Source organism: Marmota marmota, unplaced genomic scaffold, assembly GCF_001458135.2.
Source record: "Marmota marmota marmota unplaced genomic scaffold, marMar, whole genome shotgun sequence".
In the NCBI taxonomy this organism is placed as follows: domain Eukaryota; kingdom Metazoa; phylum Chordata; class Mammalia; order Rodentia; family Sciuridae; genus Marmota; species Marmota marmota.
In genome coordinates this window covers 13,727,455-13,745,408 of record NW_026000174.1, presented here as the reverse complement: position 1 = coordinate 13,745,408, position 17,954 = coordinate 13,727,455, and positions in this window count along the sequence as shown.

Genomic DNA, 17,954 nt, shown 5'->3' with positions numbered 1-17,954 from the left:
CAACCTGTTATTACATAGTTCCAGAAAAAGTTGAACAGGGCCTCAGGGAGGTGAGCACACCTTCCTGGGTCAGGAACAGTGTGACTTTTGTACTTTTTGTACTTTGCTACTTTCCACTGCCCCCCAGTGTGTACCCTCTGCTGCAGCCACGTGGTTGATACCTTAGCAGTGTATATGAAATGACTTGGGTAAGGTCCCCCATTTCCCACATTCCACTTTCCGGTCTGTAAAATGGTCATGCCAATAATTCTTTTTCTTTCAATGTTGTTATGAGAATTAATTGGGCAAATGCTTGGAACACAATAATAATAATTCTAATCTACACCATTAGTATTGGGCACATTTCCTACTTTTTCTCATTCAATCTTCCCAACAAGACTGCATGAAGATAGTTTATCTCAAATTTATAGCTCAACAAATAGGCTTACAGAGTGAAGGGAATTTGCTCAAATAGATGAACTGGAATTCAAACCTAACTCAGACGTGCAAATCACTTTTGGCATTATCATTGCACATGTATGACTTGCAGGCTGCCAGCTTCACCTGTGGAAGTCCTGCCTATTTTTAAAAATCCTTACCAGAATTAAGCTCTCTTCCTTTCTTCATGCTTGGCCTCCTGGGTTGCAGGAATTTAATCTAGCTTTGCATCATTCAGGGTCACTTACCCAGGACACACCCACTGTGGGGTGGGGATGGGGCAGATTATCAACTGTGTAGAACAATCAAATATTCTTTGGCTCTGAGCCCCTCCCCAGTGAAGTCACCCACATCTAGAGCCCCTTCCCAGAAGACCCCCACCACTCCTTTTCCTTGACTGGGTCCCCAGGGTGCACTTTGGTGATTATTACATTGAATGGAATTTAATAGAGCCGGGAGACTTGGGCTCCAGCTCCTGTCCTGTGATCAATGTCTGATTCAAACAAGTCATTTCTGCTCGCTGGGCCTCATACTCTATAAATGCTATATGTAATAGGTGCTTGGTGAAGTCCTACCAATCATTAACATTCTATGATTTTAAAACTGTAGCCAGAGTGTCAGGATGAGACCTGTGACCAGGTTAAGCTTCTTGCAGCAATACGTTTATTGTATTGCTATATATTTTTTAAAAAATATTTATTTTTAAGCTTTAGGTGGATACAATATCTTTATTTTACATTTATGTGGTGCTGAGGATCAAACCCGGTACCTTGTACATGCTAGGCAAGCACTCTACCACTGAGCCACAACCCCAGCCTGGCTATATTATTATATTAATTTTTTTGTGCATGAATTGTAGCAAGAAGGAAAAAAGTGGATATTGAAAACAAAATGTATCAGAGTCATGTGTGCCTTCCAGGCAATTCCCTAGTCACCAATATAGATAAAATTTTGTCTAGAAAAACATTACAATCAACTTTTTTTGGATGTGAAAGTCTTTCTCCTTAACCCTACTTTTTGTATAATTTTAAAAATAATTCCATTCATCTCCTTTTGTAACTTATAACTATAATGCTTTGTGTTGTTCTTTTCAGTATGTTTTAGACATTAGAGTATACATTTTTAACTTTCATAGTCTGCCATTAAGTGATATTGTACCATTTCACATATGATATAAGAATCATAAAATAATATACTTTTGAAAAAAAGCATACTTCTGTTTCTCGTCTCCTGTGCTTTGTGACATTCTTTACATATGGTATAACTATACACTACCTTCTTTTTTATTGTTAAATAGTTAATTTTTGAGAAAGAGATATAAATAAGGATTCTTACACATTTACTCATGCAGATAGCCCTTCAGATGCTCTTCATTCCTATGTAGAGATCCATTTTTTCCATCTGATATTATTTTCCTTCTTGCTGAAGAATTTCATTCTGCCTTTCTTAGAGTGCTTGTTCCCTAGTGATAAATTCTCTCCATTTTTATATGTCTGAAAAGAAAACTTTGTTTTGACTTTTTTACATGATGTTTTCACTGGTAATAAAATTCTTGGTTCACAACTTTTTTCAATACTTTAATGATATTACTATACTGCTTTCTCACTTTCATTGTTTCCAACAAGAAATCTGTTGTTATCCTTATCTTTGTTCCTTTGTATGTAACATGCCTTTTCCCCTCACTCTGGTTGCTGTCAACATTTTCTCTTTATCACTGATTTTGAATAATCTAGCTATGATATATGTATTGTATGTGTGTATTTTGCTGGGGACAGAACCCCAAGCTTTGCACATTCTAGGCAAGCACTGTATCATTGAGCTACATTCCCAGCTCTATTATGTGTCTTTTAAAAATTTTTTTTTGTAGTTGTAGATGGACAGCATGCCTTTATTTTATTTGTTTATTTTTATGTGGGGCTGAGGATCAAACCCAGTGCTTCATGCATGCCAGACAAGCATTCTACTACTAAGGTACAGCCCCAGCCCTCTATGATGTGTCTTAATGTAGTTTTCTTCACTTCTTCTGTTTGGCATTTATTGAGCTTTATTTTCAGTGGGTTTTTATTTTAATGAAAATTTTAAGAATTTCCACTGTTATTCTTTAAATATTGTTCCAACTTCCTCTTTCTCTTCTGTGGGAACTCCAATTACATATATGTTAGAATGATTGAAGTTATCCTACAGCTCATTCATGTTCTTTCTTTATTTATGTTTATTAATAAGTTTCATTTTTTTGGCAGGGCGGGGTGTGCCCAATATTGTACCAGAGATTAAACTCAGGGGGCACTCAATCACTGAACCACTTCCCTAGCCCTTTTTAATTTTTGTATTTTATTAGAGCCAGGGTCTCTCACTGAGTTGCTTAGCGCCTCACTTTTTTTTTTCCCTGAGGTTGGCTTTAATAAGGTTCTTAATTCATTCTATTTTTGTATTTCATTTGATATAGTTTATGTTGCTATGATTTCAAATACCCTGATCTTTTCTTCTATATGCTTAATCTGTAAATCCCATCCAGTGTGTTTGTCATCACAGACGTTGAGGTTTTCATTTCTAAAACTTTGATTTGTATCTCTTTTATATTTTCCATGTTTCTATTTAGCTTTTGAGAATATGGGAAACAGTTATTGTAACCATTTTAAAGTCTTTTTTTTGCTAATCCTAATATCTGTGTCAGTTTGGGATCAATTTCAAATGATCAGTTATTTTCATTGTGAGTCATGTTTTCCTGCCTCTTTGTATGTCTCCCAATATTTGATGAGATGTCAGACATTATAACTTCAACCTTATTGGATGCTGGATATTTTCATATTCCTGTAAACAATCTTTTGCTTTGTTTTACAAAATAGTTATGTCAGAAACAGTTTGCAGGAGGATTGCAAGTGACAAGCCAGTCTCAGAAACTTAGCAAGACCCTGTCTCAAAATAAAAAAATTCAACAAAAAAAGGGGGGCTGGGGATGTAGCTCAGTGGTTAAATACCCCTGGTACCAAAAACAAAATAAAACAACAGAAACAGTTTGATTGTCTTTGGTATTGGCTGTATTATTTTTTTGAGATTGTTTTTGAGGTTAGTTCATCCTACAGCTAATTAATTATTGAACCAAGATCTTCCTAATTACTCCATCCAGTAGCCTGTGAAATATGTTTTTCCAGTCTGGCTGGTAGGAAGACACACTATTCTTGAACAGTACTGAGCATTGTAACCTGTAGTCCATTTGGGAGATTTTTTTTTCCCTGACCTTTGTAGTTTCCTCACTGATCATTAGTCGACTGGAGTAATTTCTGGAGTCTGCTTGGGCAATTTCTCTCCTCTCCATTCAGTGCCTTTCGACTAGTCCCTTTTGAAAATATGAAAATCACTGCATGTTATAATTGATGAATTTATTATTAAGAATGTTTATTGAGCAGCTAACAATTTTTGAATGAGGAAAATGAGCTAAGGGAAATAATGGGAAATGGATCATGACCCAAGTCCAAAGACTCTCCTTGTTCTCACTGGGATGTAGTAGACTTTCTTGAATAATGCTTCCTTGTCTTTGTATGCTTTAGGACAATCTGCAGATTCCAATTTGTTTTTTAATAATTTTAATTTAATAATGTGTTTAATAATTTTAATTTAATAATTTTTCCGGTTATAGTTGATTCACTGGCAAATGGGCCTGATATGCTGCTGACATCTTCTTGGCTGTGGTGAGAACCCATTTGGCTATACCACATCATGGTGGAATGGCATCAGGGCAGAAGCACACAAGAGGGTGAGCTTATATGGAGAGATAGGAAGTCAGAATGTCGAGAGGCCGTCTTGCTCTTTTGTAAGAACCACTGTTTCATGTACAAATGTGTAACAACAAATCTTACAAAATAATAATAATAACCCCTCTTCCAGAAACCACGTTCATCCCTTCTGAGTCAGCACCCCAGTGATCTAATGACCTTTCATTAGGCTCCATCTTTTAAAGGTTCCACTGGCTCCCAACATTGCCAACACTAGAGACCAAGCTTCCAGTACATGAACCTTTGGGGGAAAGGGCCGCACTAAGTTGCTGAGACTGGCTTTGGACTCATGATCCTCCTGCCTCAGCCTCCCAAGCCCCTGGGATTATCAATGTACTATTTAAAATTAGAAGAATAATACATTCTTTTTATAAGTCAAACAATGGAAAAATTAAGATATAAAACACATGTTGGTTTCCCCCTTCTTGAGGGAGAATGGGGTGGGCAAGAGAGGGCAGAAGAGAAGGTGGACGTGATCAAGGCATGATACAGGTGTGGAAGGAAATGTCATAATGAGGTCCATTAATTTTATAATTAATATATGCTAATGATTACAATAGTAAAAAGGATGAAAAGAAAATGAGATTCCATGTAGAAAAAAATTTCCCCCTTCTTCCCTTTAACATCTTCACCACTTTCTCACTATTGTTCCCTACCCACCCCCAGTCAACCAATATTAACAGCATGTTCCACAACTCACCATTCTTCTTTTTGCTAATTCAAAAATATTGGCAAATGAAGAGTTTTTTTCTTTTACATTTTTTAATCTTTTAATTTTTTTTTAATTTTTTAATCCCAGCCCTGATTTTTTTTTTTTAACAAAAACATTTCACAGCATCAAACATTACTGTGCCACTTGCTTTTTTACTTGATGGCATTTTATAGACACTCCTCCTGGATGGTACATGTTAGGCTTGATTTAAACATGTATAAGATTTAGCTTATATTTTAAATAGCTAGGACATATTCTATAATATAATATAAATGAACAAAAATATACTCAATCATTTCTCTGCTTCTGGACATCTAGATTATTTCTGTTTTTTTAAATATTTCTTTTTCAGTTGTAATTGGACACAATATCTTTATTTTACTTATTTATCTTTATGTGTTGCTGAGGATTGAACCCAGGGCCTTGCACATGCTAGGCAAGCACTCTGCCACTGAGCCACAACCCCAGCCCCTGGTTTTTTTTTCCACTATAAATTATGTTCTCATCAACATTCTTGTACATAATTTTTTAGGCACTGATACTTTTGTTCTGACAGTGTAGTCTGACAACAGAGATGCCTAAGCCAAGGGTATAGACATTTTAAATTTTACTAGATTCTCCCAGACTTTCTAAACAGTATAGTATAATGTTATACCTTTACCAACAATACAGAATAATGTTCATTTTCTTACTGTAATGATGAGGTTTGGAACATGCTACCCCAAAATATGGCACCTTGGCACCTGAGAACAGCAGAAGTAGGAAGGTCCCTCTTACCTTTCTCTTGCCCTTTTCTCCCAAACCCAGGTCATGAAACCTAGGAAAGATTTTCTGACCTTCTCCTGAAGCATTTGAGAGGTCTGCTCCCCATAACTAGAGGAATTTATCACTGAAGACACATGGTCACAGAGAAGAATCTGAACAGACAGGTCTTGCTACCTTCCCACCAGTTTATAATCATTAGAGCATGATTTTTATGAACCACTCATAAAGCATAGACTCCTTTGGGCCGGTGAATTTTGTATTTATAATTTTGTATTCTTTTTCTTAAAGGATGCATTAACTTTCCATTGATTCATAAGTAACCATACAAACTTAGTGAGTTAATACTAATCTCAGTTTCCACTCATAGAGTCAAGACTATCAACTTCTTCATCAGGCATTACATTAAAAAAAAAATACCATTCCTTTGGTCTTCATTTCCTCAGAAAGCCTTCTGTGTCACATAAAATTTGGATCAAATAAGTTTGTATGCTTGTTATCTCTCTTGTTTCAGGGGCCTCAGACATAGAACTAAAATGGTAAGAAAAAAAAAACAGTTATTTCCCCCACAGTAACAAGAGATAGGTGTTCTTAATCTTTTAATTTTTGTCAGACATATTGTTGAACTATTTTTAAAATTTACATTTCTCTGACAACTAACAGGTTTGACAACTACCAGAATTCTGCCATGCAAAATGAGATAACAAGATAACTTTTCATGTTTGTTGTCGGTTCACAATTCCTCTTTTGTGGATTATCTGTTCTGTCATTTGCTCATTTTTCTTGCATACATGCCACACTGAAATTTAAGTGGTCAATGCAAAAATTAGAACTACTTCCTAATCTCTCAACTCCCAGGCTAGGAATTTTTTTCCACTCTGGACTACTATGTGTTTTATTGTACTTATGCTTCCTCTGCTATTATGTAAATGTAGTTTGTTGAACAAGCTAAACTCACTCTGTTGTGGCCAGAAACACTTATTTTTTTCCTGACCATTTTCTCTAAAATTCAATTTACCAAATAGGTCTTTCCTTGCCATTTGATGAAATATTGGCCTGATCACAAAGGGTTTTTGAGTTTTGTTTTATTTCTCAGTTATTCCAGTCCCGTTTAAGTATTAAAAAGTCCAGTCAAGTCTAGGTGGTCACCTATGTTCTAATCATGATTACCAATCATAGAAGTTGATATGTCCTTTCTCCCTACTCAAAGGTAGCTCACAGCGGTAGAGTGTACAAACCTTCTCGACCTCTTTCTCATCTCTCCTACATACTTCCTTCCCTATTGGATCAGAGCTTTATAACCTCCTCTAACCTTAACTACCTCCCAAAGACTCCTTCTCCAAATACCATCACATTGGGGATTAAGGCTTCAACATGTGAGTTTTGGAGAACATAAACACTCCGAGCCTTAATAGGGGCCATGTGACAAGGAACTGTGAGTGACCTATTGGAGCTGAGAGTGGTCCCCAACTGATAACCAGCATGAAAACAGGGATCTCAGTCCTAAAAGCACAGGGAACTAGAGTTTGTCAATAACCAGTGAGCTTGAAAGAGGATGCTGAGCCCAAGACATTCAACACCTTGCATTCAGTCCTGAGTGGAGAACCGAGTCTCACCCTACCAGAATTCTGCTATGCAAAAACTGAGATAGCAAATTTACCTTAAGTCATTAAGTTTGTGGTAATTACTTATGCATCAATGGAAGAAAGAACTCAAAGTTATAAATACAAAATGGATGGGTCTAGAGACACCTATGCAAGTGAGGGGTCCTGAATATTTAGCACTATTCGTTTCAAAGTAAATCCATCTCTGCCTCCAGGAAGAGAAGATGAGGGGGAAGGACATGAGTTGCAGTGTGATATGGCTGTTTGGGTGGGTCGTATGTCCAACCCTGATTCTTTTTCTCTGGAAAGCTTTGTCCAGTCCTTTGGGGATCCCTGAGCCTCTAACCGCACTTCCCATGGAAGTGAAGCCTGTCTTCTGGACTAGCTCTTGAACTGCTAGAAGTCTTCCCTCTTCGTTGGGGGTCATAGTGCCCTCCATATGATTCTTTTGAGGACAGGTCATGTCTAAGATCATAGGTCAACTCCCTTCTTCCACGCCTGTGGAGAGCCATCCGTGAACTGCACGTGAGGACTTTTTCAGCATTGTAGCTAGTGAGTGGGAAAGTCTGGTATTAGGAACTTCCCACAGTAATCTCATAGGGTAAGATGGCCCAAATACATGTGAATTACCCCTCAGCTCTGCTAAAAAAGGTCCCACCTAGCACCAGAGATGGGTGACCTGCCGTAGTCACACAGCCTCTCAGAGATGGGTGTAACCTGCCAAGATGCCAATCAACTTGTTCACTGCAAAACATCATGAAGCAAGATTTCCACCCCTGAAACCTTATCCCTGCCTTTGATGTACTCCCTAAATAAACCAAGGGAGCCATTTTCTAATTGTCCAGCTCCAGCTCCTGTGTGGACTGAACCTATCAGGTGCTCCATCCTTTAAATCTATAATTCTGACTCTCTCTTTTGTTCTTTACTAATTGTTTCAGACTTTAAGTTCTTTGCAAGCTTATCCCTCTGAGCAGGTTCCTGAGAGTTCCCTGGTGAGGTGCTGACCACCCCGCAATACAGGTCCACATCAACCCTGAGGAAACACCCATATTTGCCCTACAACCAGTAGGGGAGGTTTGTTCTCACCACAACAATTTCTCTCCTTGTCCTACAAATTCCATTCAATCTCTCAGCTCTTAATTCCTCAAGTATGTGTTAAACTCCATATCTTAAGATCCCCAAACTTTGGGGCCATTCAGATGTCAAACTTTCTGAGTGGTTTTCTTGAAGTTTCCTGTTTCTATTAGCTTAAGGAAGGAGAAGAACACCACTCCCTCCCCTATGCACTGAGGGTTACCCAGCAAAAAGGACACTGGTGTGGAACTGCCGCTGTAGTCTGGGTTCTTACACTAATTCACTGAGTGTCCTGGAGAAATGTTCTCATTATGGGCCTTCCTTCCTTGGTCCAATAACAAGATGCTGGACTGTATTCACTCACTTATTTAATAAAATGTTTATTGAGCTCCTATTTTGTGCCAGGAACTATTGTAGGCATTGGGAATCATCATAGAACAAACCAGATAGTGCTCACACTCTCTGATGCTTCTCAGTTCCCACTCGCCTACCAATAATGGGTAGTCACCCCCAGCCTCCTCCATGACCACTTTTCAACCCCAGCAGTGCACAGCCTCCCCTCGTGGGGACATTTGGTGGAACTGGAAGTGAGTTTCCTCTGAGGGCAGCACTGCTATTTCTCTGACTGCCCATCAACCTGGTCGGCCTGACCAACGACAACGGAAAGGCTTATTTGTAGGGGCCAGGAAGTCTCCATGACCCCTCTCCATCCACCTCGGGGACAGGAAGCCCCAGGAGGAAAAAACAAAAGATGAAACACTGGCTGACTTCCCAGCTTCCAAATGTGCAGTCATACCCTGGTCTGTAGGATTCCTCTGCCCAGTGGACAGTGACCCTCCACCCCCAGTAGCTCCTTCCTTGTCATTGGGCCCCATCCTTCAGTTCCTTTCCTGGAGGTCCAGAAGGACTTAGGTGACGTAAAAGAGGTAAAAGAAAGGATCAAGTCTCTGGGAAAGGATGCATGACATCCTTATCCTACACCAAGCCTCTGTGTCTGGGAGGGAGGCAGGATGAATTAACAGAGTGGGGAAAATATTCTCAGGGACTAAGGAAGCAAGTGACTCACCTGCTGTGACCTTCATCTACCCATTCCCATGGCCAGAGTGGTTTCAGGAAGGAGTGGGGATGGAAGAGATTTCCAAGTCTTGATTTTTGTTTCTTGGGTTATTTTGGGACCCTCACTGTTATAGTTTGGATCCAGAATGTTCCCAAATGTTCGTGCACGGAAGGCTTGGTTCCCCCTTACAGCAGTGTTCAGGGGTGGGGCTTTGAGGAATAGATTGGATCATGAGGGATCTGATTCCATCAATGGATTAATCCACTGATGGATTCATTGGGAGGTGATGGAAACCATAGGTAGTAGAACCTAGTTAAAAAGAGTGAGTGGTGGGGGGTACTTTGGGGGACTTTATCTTGTCCCCTGCCCTTCCTCTCTCAGCTTCTCAGTAGACATGAAGTGAGAAGTTCTGCCCCACCATGCCCTCTTTGCCTCACCATAGGCCCATAGCAATGGAGCCTATCCACCAAGGACTGTTGTTGAACTTATTTTTTTTAAACATTTTTAATAATTTTTTTGGAAGTGGTTGGAAACAATACCTTTATTTTATTTATTTATTTTTATGTGGTGCTGAGGATCAAACCCAGGGCCTCGCAGGTGCTAGACAAGCGCTCTACCGCTGAGCCACAATCCCAGCCCCATGTTGTTGAACTTTAATGAGTGGGATCGTGTAGTCTGTGTTCTTTTATGTCAGGCTTCTTTCATCACATTAGATTTGTGAGATTCACCCAAGTTGTTACAAGTAGCATTCTAGCTGATGTGTAATGTTCCAATGATTGACAATGTCACAATGTCTTTATCTGATCAACTATTGATGGACATTTGAGGTGTTTCCAGTTTTTGACTATTACAAATGGTGCTGCTAAAGATATTCTTGTACATGCTTTTAGGTGAATATACAAGAAAAATGGTTGGGTCATCAGGCATGTGTGTTTTCAGCTTAACAAATACTGCCAAAGTATTTCTAAAGTGGGTCAAACCAATTTACACTCTTACCAACAACACAGGAGAGTTCCAGTCATTCTGTTATTGCTGTTGTTTGGTACAAGAAATTGAACCAGGGGCCCTTAACCACTGAGCAACACCCCCAGCCTTTTAAATATTTTATTTACAGTTTGGAAGGAGTCTCACTAAGTTGTTGAGGCTGGCTTTGAATTCGCAATCCTTCTGCCTCAGCCCACCCTCCCCACCGCCAGCCGCTGAGATTACAGGCATGTGCCACTATGCTGGCTTGTGTTAACACTTGATGTTGTGTTTTTCATTTAGCGATTTCTTTCTTTTCTTTCAGAACAGTATAATTTTTTTAAGACAGAGCCTCTTGTCGTGTTGCCCAGGCTGGCCCCACATTGCTTGGTTTCAAGTGATCCTCTTGCCCCGGCCTCCTGTGTAGCTGGGATTACAGGTTTGCACCACTGCTTCAGGTATAGAGCAATATTTTTGGTTTTTGTTTTGTGTATGTGCACACACAGGTGCTGAAGATTAAACCCAGGGTCCCATGTATGCTAAGCCCACAGTTTACCACTGAGTTACATCCCCAGCTCTCAGAGCAATATGTATAACATTCAGAAATATACATATCACTTCCCTGGATTCCCATAGTCTACAGGTTTAAATCCAGACTCCTTAGCCTAGCAGTAAAGGGTCCTGTGATCTAGTAGTCACTACTGACAGCTCTACCTCTTGCTTCATCCACTTTCCCGGAAGTTCTATTTGTGTGGGAAGTCCTACTGTTCCCCTTATCGCCACATTCTTTGATGCTTCTGTGGCTTTGGTTGTGCTGCCCCTCCTTCTTGGCAAAAGATATATACCTCTCCTTTGCCATGAAAATTCTTATTTTCCTTTTCTGTCACCCTTTTCCTTGGGCACCCCTGTGCTTCCTTCAATCCCAATCCCGACTCCAAGTGCATTAGTCAACTTTGCATTACTACAAAGAAATACCTGAGGCAACTGACTTTACAAGAGAAGATAACCTCTTTGGTTGAAGATCACACAGGGGCCACTGGTTTGTCCTTCATGAGGGCAGATGGCAATGGCGGGAATACACGTCAGTTAGTGTGAGCAGTTGTACCTCAAACTAGAGTGTGGGGAAAAGAGAGATCTTTCTTTGAGGGCATAATCTTCTTTGAGGGCACATCCCAGTGACCTAAGGGCCTCCTACTAGGCCTATCTCTTTAATGTTCTGCCACTACCCACTAGCACCACCCTTTAACACATGGACTTAGGGGACATTCAACATACAAACTATACCATCAAGTATGGTGATAGTTTGTCTGCATGTTGATCTCCCCTACTATTACAAATGGTGCTGCTAAAGGTATTCTTGTACATGCTTTTAGGTGAATATACAAGAAAAATGGTTTAGATCCAAACCAGCACAGAAGGCTCAATTGTTCTTTCATTCATATGTCCCTACCAAACTGTGAGACCTTGAGGAAAGAGACTGTGTTGCTTTGTCTTTGGGTCCCTGGTGTCCAGTGCAGGACCTGGCACACAGTTGGCCTCAGTAAATGTTTATTGATTAATCATTGAAGTATCCCAGATCCTTCCCAGAATGAGAAGCTACAGAACAAACAGAAGCTGCAGAAGGTGTCCTGAATCCTCATCTTCATCTCCTGGAACATCATCCACCCTGGAATTCTATTATCTTTAAGATAATAACTCTAGGTTATAAGACTTCCAACAAGGGTAATTTTATGACAGGTAGTCCTTCCTTATGGCCCCCTGGGGATAAGGAACTTATTCCTTACCTTTCAGAAAGGCCCTTTGTTGAGATTCCCCTCTGCCCTAGGAATAGCGTTGTTTTGGTTTTTTGGTGGACCATCTATATGCACATTCACACCCACTGTCCCAAACTCAAATGCTCATGCACACACACGTTCACATGCACTTGTACATGTCACCAAATCCAGAACCTGCCTTCAGAAGCAGTTTAATTATATGTATAATTATAGTGTCCTAGAGTGTCAACCATACAAGGACCCCCCAGGAAATCATCTAATCTGATCCAATTCCTTCGTTTGACAGATGAGGAAACTGACATTCGGAGAGAAAAGAGACTTGTGCAGGTCATACAGTTTCCAGGGGACAAAGCTAGGGGTCCCAGGCTGGCCCCCAGACTCTGGATTCAGTAACACCTAAGGGTAGAAGGTCAGTCAGGGAAACTGGGCATATTTGAGCAGAAAGGAAGCATGATGCTGAGGCCAACCAGGCTTCTTTTTTCCCTAGCTACTTTCCCTCTGCACTCAAGCAGAACTTAACATGCTTTGCTTATGATGCTGGCTGAGCACAGAATTACCCAGCCTGCTTTTAAGTATTTATAGTAACATTATTGCTCAAGACTCAAAAAACAAAACAAAACAAAACAAAAAACCTGCTTTAAGGGTCAAGCAGTTTGGATTGAGAGATGTGTCCGATTTTTGTCACTGTGACCAAAGTACCTGACAAGAACATCTTAGAGGAGGCAAGATTTATTTGGGCTCATGGTTTCAGAGGATTCAGTTCATGGTCAGCTGGCTACATTGCTCTGGGCCTGAGGCAAGGCATGGTGGAAGGTCATGGCAGAAGAAAGCTGCTCAGCTCACCCCAGCTGCCAGGAGAGAGAGGAAGGGGCTAGAGAGAAGATAAACCCTTGCTGGGCATGCTCCCATGACCTAATTCCTCCAACAAGGTCCCACCTCCTAGTAACCCATTCAGCCATTGATGGATTAATCCACCTTTGAGGTTAGAGCCCTCATGATCCAATCACTTCCCAAAAGCTCCACCTCTGGAAACATAAGCCTCAGGGGGACCTTTTAGATCCAAACCAGCACAGAAGGCTCAATTGTTCTTTTATTCATAAGCAAAACAAAACACAAAGCAAAATATAAACAGTATGAGACACGAGAGACTTAATAATTACCCCATAGAAAAGGAGTATCTATGTAGTAAAATAATAATAATAAGAAGAAGAATATAATCTTCCAGGGACTGCCCTAGAGGAGCAGGCAACCTGAGGTTGAGCCCGGCTTCTGGTTTTCATTAGGGCAATCTCCCAACATGCCCCTGAAACATAGAGCCATGTAGCTAAAGAGCAGGGGTCGATAGTCTTCATTCTTTTTTTTTAATATTTATTTTTTTTAGTTGGACACAATATCTTTATTTTATTTATTTATTTTTATGTGGTGCTGAGGATCGAACCCAGGGCTTCGCACATGCTAGACAAGCGCTCTACCACGAGCCACAGCCTCCATCCAATAGTCTCCATTCTTTATTCCAAAATTTCTCTCCCTATATTTTATCCTTGAGAGATCTGTGTTCAAATATTGACTCTTGTCACTTACTAATGTGATTTGGGGTGTGTAGCATACTTTCCCTAAGCCACAGTATATACTTCTCACTTGTGAAATAAACATTGATACTCAAACCTTCTATACCCACATCTGAGACTGCTACTTAGAGGACTTGGCCTTATATATTGTGCTGGAATCCCAGCACATGAGACTTTCAATGCGAGAACCAGAAGAGACCCAGGCAAACCGTCATTGTTGGTCATAGTTTTAGTCTGTTTTTCTGTTGATATAACAGAATACCTGAGCCTGGATAATTTATACAGAAAAGAAGTTTATTTGGCTGGCATCTGCTCAGCTGCTGGAGAGGGCCTCGTGCTATATCATAATGTGGAAAAGATGAAGAGTAATTGGGCACGTGCAAAAGAGAAGGCAGAGGAAGGCAAATCTGCTTTCTCTATAAATAATCTAGTCTCTGAGAACAGCATTGATCTCCCTCTTAATGATGTAATCACCTCTTTTATTTCATTTTTTTTGTACCAGGGATTGAACTCAGAGGCACTTAACCACTGAGTTGCATCCCTAACCCTTTTTATATTTTATTTATAGACAAGGTCTCACTAAATTGCTGAGGCTGGCTTTGAATTCATGATCCTCCTGCCTTAGTCTCTCCACCATGCCTGGCAATAATCACCTCTTAATGACATAATTGCCTCTTAAAGTTCCCACGATCTCTCAACACTTGCAGTAGGGACCAAATTTCAACATGAGTTTGGAGGCAGCAGACTTTAGCTGTCACCTTGGGCTATTAGGAGGACAACATTGATAAAACATTTATCACGGTACTTGGCACATAGTAATTGCTTCAAAAATAATTGTTATAATCTTTCTCTTTGCATCAAATGTTTAAAGAACATTTTCTGTCTGCTGTACTTTGAATCAAGCACTGTTAAGGAGGCAAAATACAAACATTTATAGAGCTCACTTACTGTATGTGAAACATTTTCATGTCCATGATCTCATCCCAGTCTTATGAGAGAAACCCCATTTTGATATCCCCATTTTATAGGTGTCTGGAGGTCAGACAAATGATTGACTTGTTCTAGGTCACATAGCTAATGGGTTGCTGTGGACCTTGCTCCTCTTACACATTACAGCCACTGCTGTCCACTGTCAGTCGTGGCTCACGTTGATTCTGCATGCGCAGCTACTCTGACTCACCAGCTTTCAATTCTGCTGCAGGTGGGCCTGACTTGCAGTGCTTGCTGGGCTGGCACATGCCATGCCTTAGTTTCAGAGGATGCTGGAAAAGTGAATCTGGCATTTTCTATTCCTGTAAAGGGAAGCTGGATTTATCTGACTCATAGGGTGGGGAACTCTCCAAGCATGAAAAAGAGGACCCAAAGACCATCAGTCCAAAATAGTTACAGCAGTTTACTACTGCTTTCCTTCTGCATTTTTTTCTGCATCTCTAAGCCATCTACCTCCAAGTTTCAAATTTTATTTTGTGTCATTATACCTTACTAAAATTATCTGAAGTCTTATGAATTATTCCATAAGACTAATCTTAGAGTTTATACATACACAATATATAAGGCCAAGTCCTCTAAGTAGCAGAGCTGAGATGGGATAATGAATGTAAGGATTTTATTAGTGGAATATATATATATTTCCACCTGTACCAACTAGGTCCCACCTCCCAGTGTTCCACTCAGCCATTGATGGATCGATCCACCCTGATGATCCAATCACTTCCCCAAAGCTCCACTTCTGAAAATATGAGCATGGATGTGTGTGTGTGTGTGTGTGAGAGTGTGTGTGTTTGTGTGTATGAGTTTAACCATAAGTCTGTAGTGCCAATCTGACCTTAAGTAAAGCAGACAGAGAAAGGAGATTGAGTGGAAGTATCCCAAACTGCCATGCACTGTAAGAAAGTTTGGATAATCATGTAGCCAAAATTGGCTGTCAGTGGAGTCCATGTCTCTCAAGAATGTACCTACTGTCATATCTCTGGTGCACTAAGTGCTTGGCAGTAGCTCATAGTGGGTGAGGCTCAGCACAAATCAGAAAATAGACTTCACAGAGCAGCACATGAGAGGCTACCCTGCTCCTCTAAGTTGGAGGTGTGCAGGGCACTTTTTTTTTTTTTTTTTTTGTACTGGGGATTGAACCCAAGGGTACTTAACCTTAGGTTAAGTACACTGAATCACATCCCAAGCCCTTTTTATGTTTTCTTTTGAGACAGGGTCACTAAATTGCTTAGGACCTTGCTAAATTGCTGAGGCTGGCCTTGAATTTTCAATCATCCTGCCTCAGCCTCCCAAGTTGCCAGGATTACAAGTGTGTGCCACCATGCTCAGCTGAAATTTTTACAGTCCCACAACATGCTCTTCTCTCTGCCTGCAATGCCCTCCTTCCAATGCTCTCTTTGGGTCATCTCCTCGGGATCTCAAATCTTGGATACCTGGTCACAGTGCTCCCACAGCAACCTCCCTCCAGCAGTCTCCTCACTCTATAACCATCTGTTTAGAGGCCTGTCTGCTTCTCTAGGAAGTCCCTCCCAACTGGGGACCATTTCTGAATGCCCAGTTCTCAGGGCATTAGTTAATAGTGAGGGCACGGGTGAGTGAACAGACGGATGGGATAGATGGGTGGACAGGTTGATAACCATATTATCAGGCTCCTGCTCTCGTATGTAATTCTGAGCAGGGAAGGTGCACTGAAGTTTTCTATGCCTCATTGCCCATATTCATCTTTGTCCCTCTTCATCTGTACTGCCATCACCCTTGGTCAAGCCTTCTTCAGCCATTTAACATCTGGACTCTGGCAGCAACCTGTTAAATTAACTCCTTTGCCCAGTCTGTCCTCCAGTCTATCCTCTGCACAGCATCAAAAACATGTTTCAGAAACAGAATACCCTTCAATAAGTCTCTATTTTTAAAATATTTTTTTAGTTGTAGATGGATACAATACCTTTATTTTGTTTATTTGTTTATGTGGTGCTGAGGATTAAACCCAGTGCCTCACGCATGCTAGGCAAGGGCTCTACCACTGAGCCACAACCCCTGCCCCCAGTAAGTCTCTATTGAAAGGAGAAAAATGTTCTTGCGCTTTCTGTCTGATTAAATAGAGGGACACAGGGAAAATGTGGAGAGAATTTTTGCAATTTGGGAGTAACTTTGAAAATGGTGAAGAGCCTGTTTTACTTCAAAGAACATAAATTTACATTTATGCTGGAAGTGTTGGAAAATATTCCCACGAGCCTCACATGGTTGATTACATTTTTAAAAGCTTAAAGGTTAAAGCTAACTAAAGGCAAAATAGGAAGAAGGAAGGGAGGAAGTAGGGTGAGGAAAAAGAGGAAAGTCTGAATAGTTTTGGTATAAGCTCCAAGGCCCTTCCTGAGCTGACTCCTGGTGACCTCTCCCACCCCTCTTTTGCTGTGCCCCATCTACACCCTGAACTTCCACAAGAGTGTTACCCAGTTTCCTCCAATACATTTGGCTGGTCCACGCCCCTATTTCCTTCCTTATGCCTAGCAAGGCCCCAACCCTCCTTTTAAGACTTCTATCAAAGTTATTACTTCTGTAGAGACTTTCTAATCCTGTCCCCCAAGAAAAACTAATCAGCCTCTCCTTTCCATTACCATTGTGCTAGTTATACTTTCAGAGCGGGACCCACAACCTCTCCATTTTCTTCCTTCTTAATGGTGAACTTTTGAAAACAGAGTCTGAGTTTTGTTTCTAATTCCATGGGGCTTTGCAATGGGCCTGGCAAGAGTTTGTAGGTACTTAACAAATGCTTACAAGTGATTGCAGGCACACACGAATGGAAGAATGTTCAATTAATCTGATTAATCTGAAATATTTGCCTTTTAACAGAGGTTATATATGTGTATATAGCATTTTTGTTTGTTGTTTAGTTGGTTTGTTTGCTTTTTTTTTTTTTTTTTTGGTTGAAATCTAACATCCAAATCCCTGTTTTATATTTGGATAATTCTCCACCATGAGTCTTGGAGGGAGACAGATCTTGTCTTCCATTATAGAGGTGGAAAAGGCTAGGTATTTGCTTCCCCAGCACTGCTGCTGCTCCTGCTCCCAACATGTAAGGTTCAAGCTCAAATATATTCATCTAGAACTTTAAGAAACTTATGCTTAAAAGGAAGGAGGACTGAGGGTGGAGTTCAGTGGTAGAGAGCTTCACTAGCATGTAGAAGGCCCTAGATTTGATCCCCAGGACTAAGTTTTATATATATATATATATATATATATATATATATATATATATGTG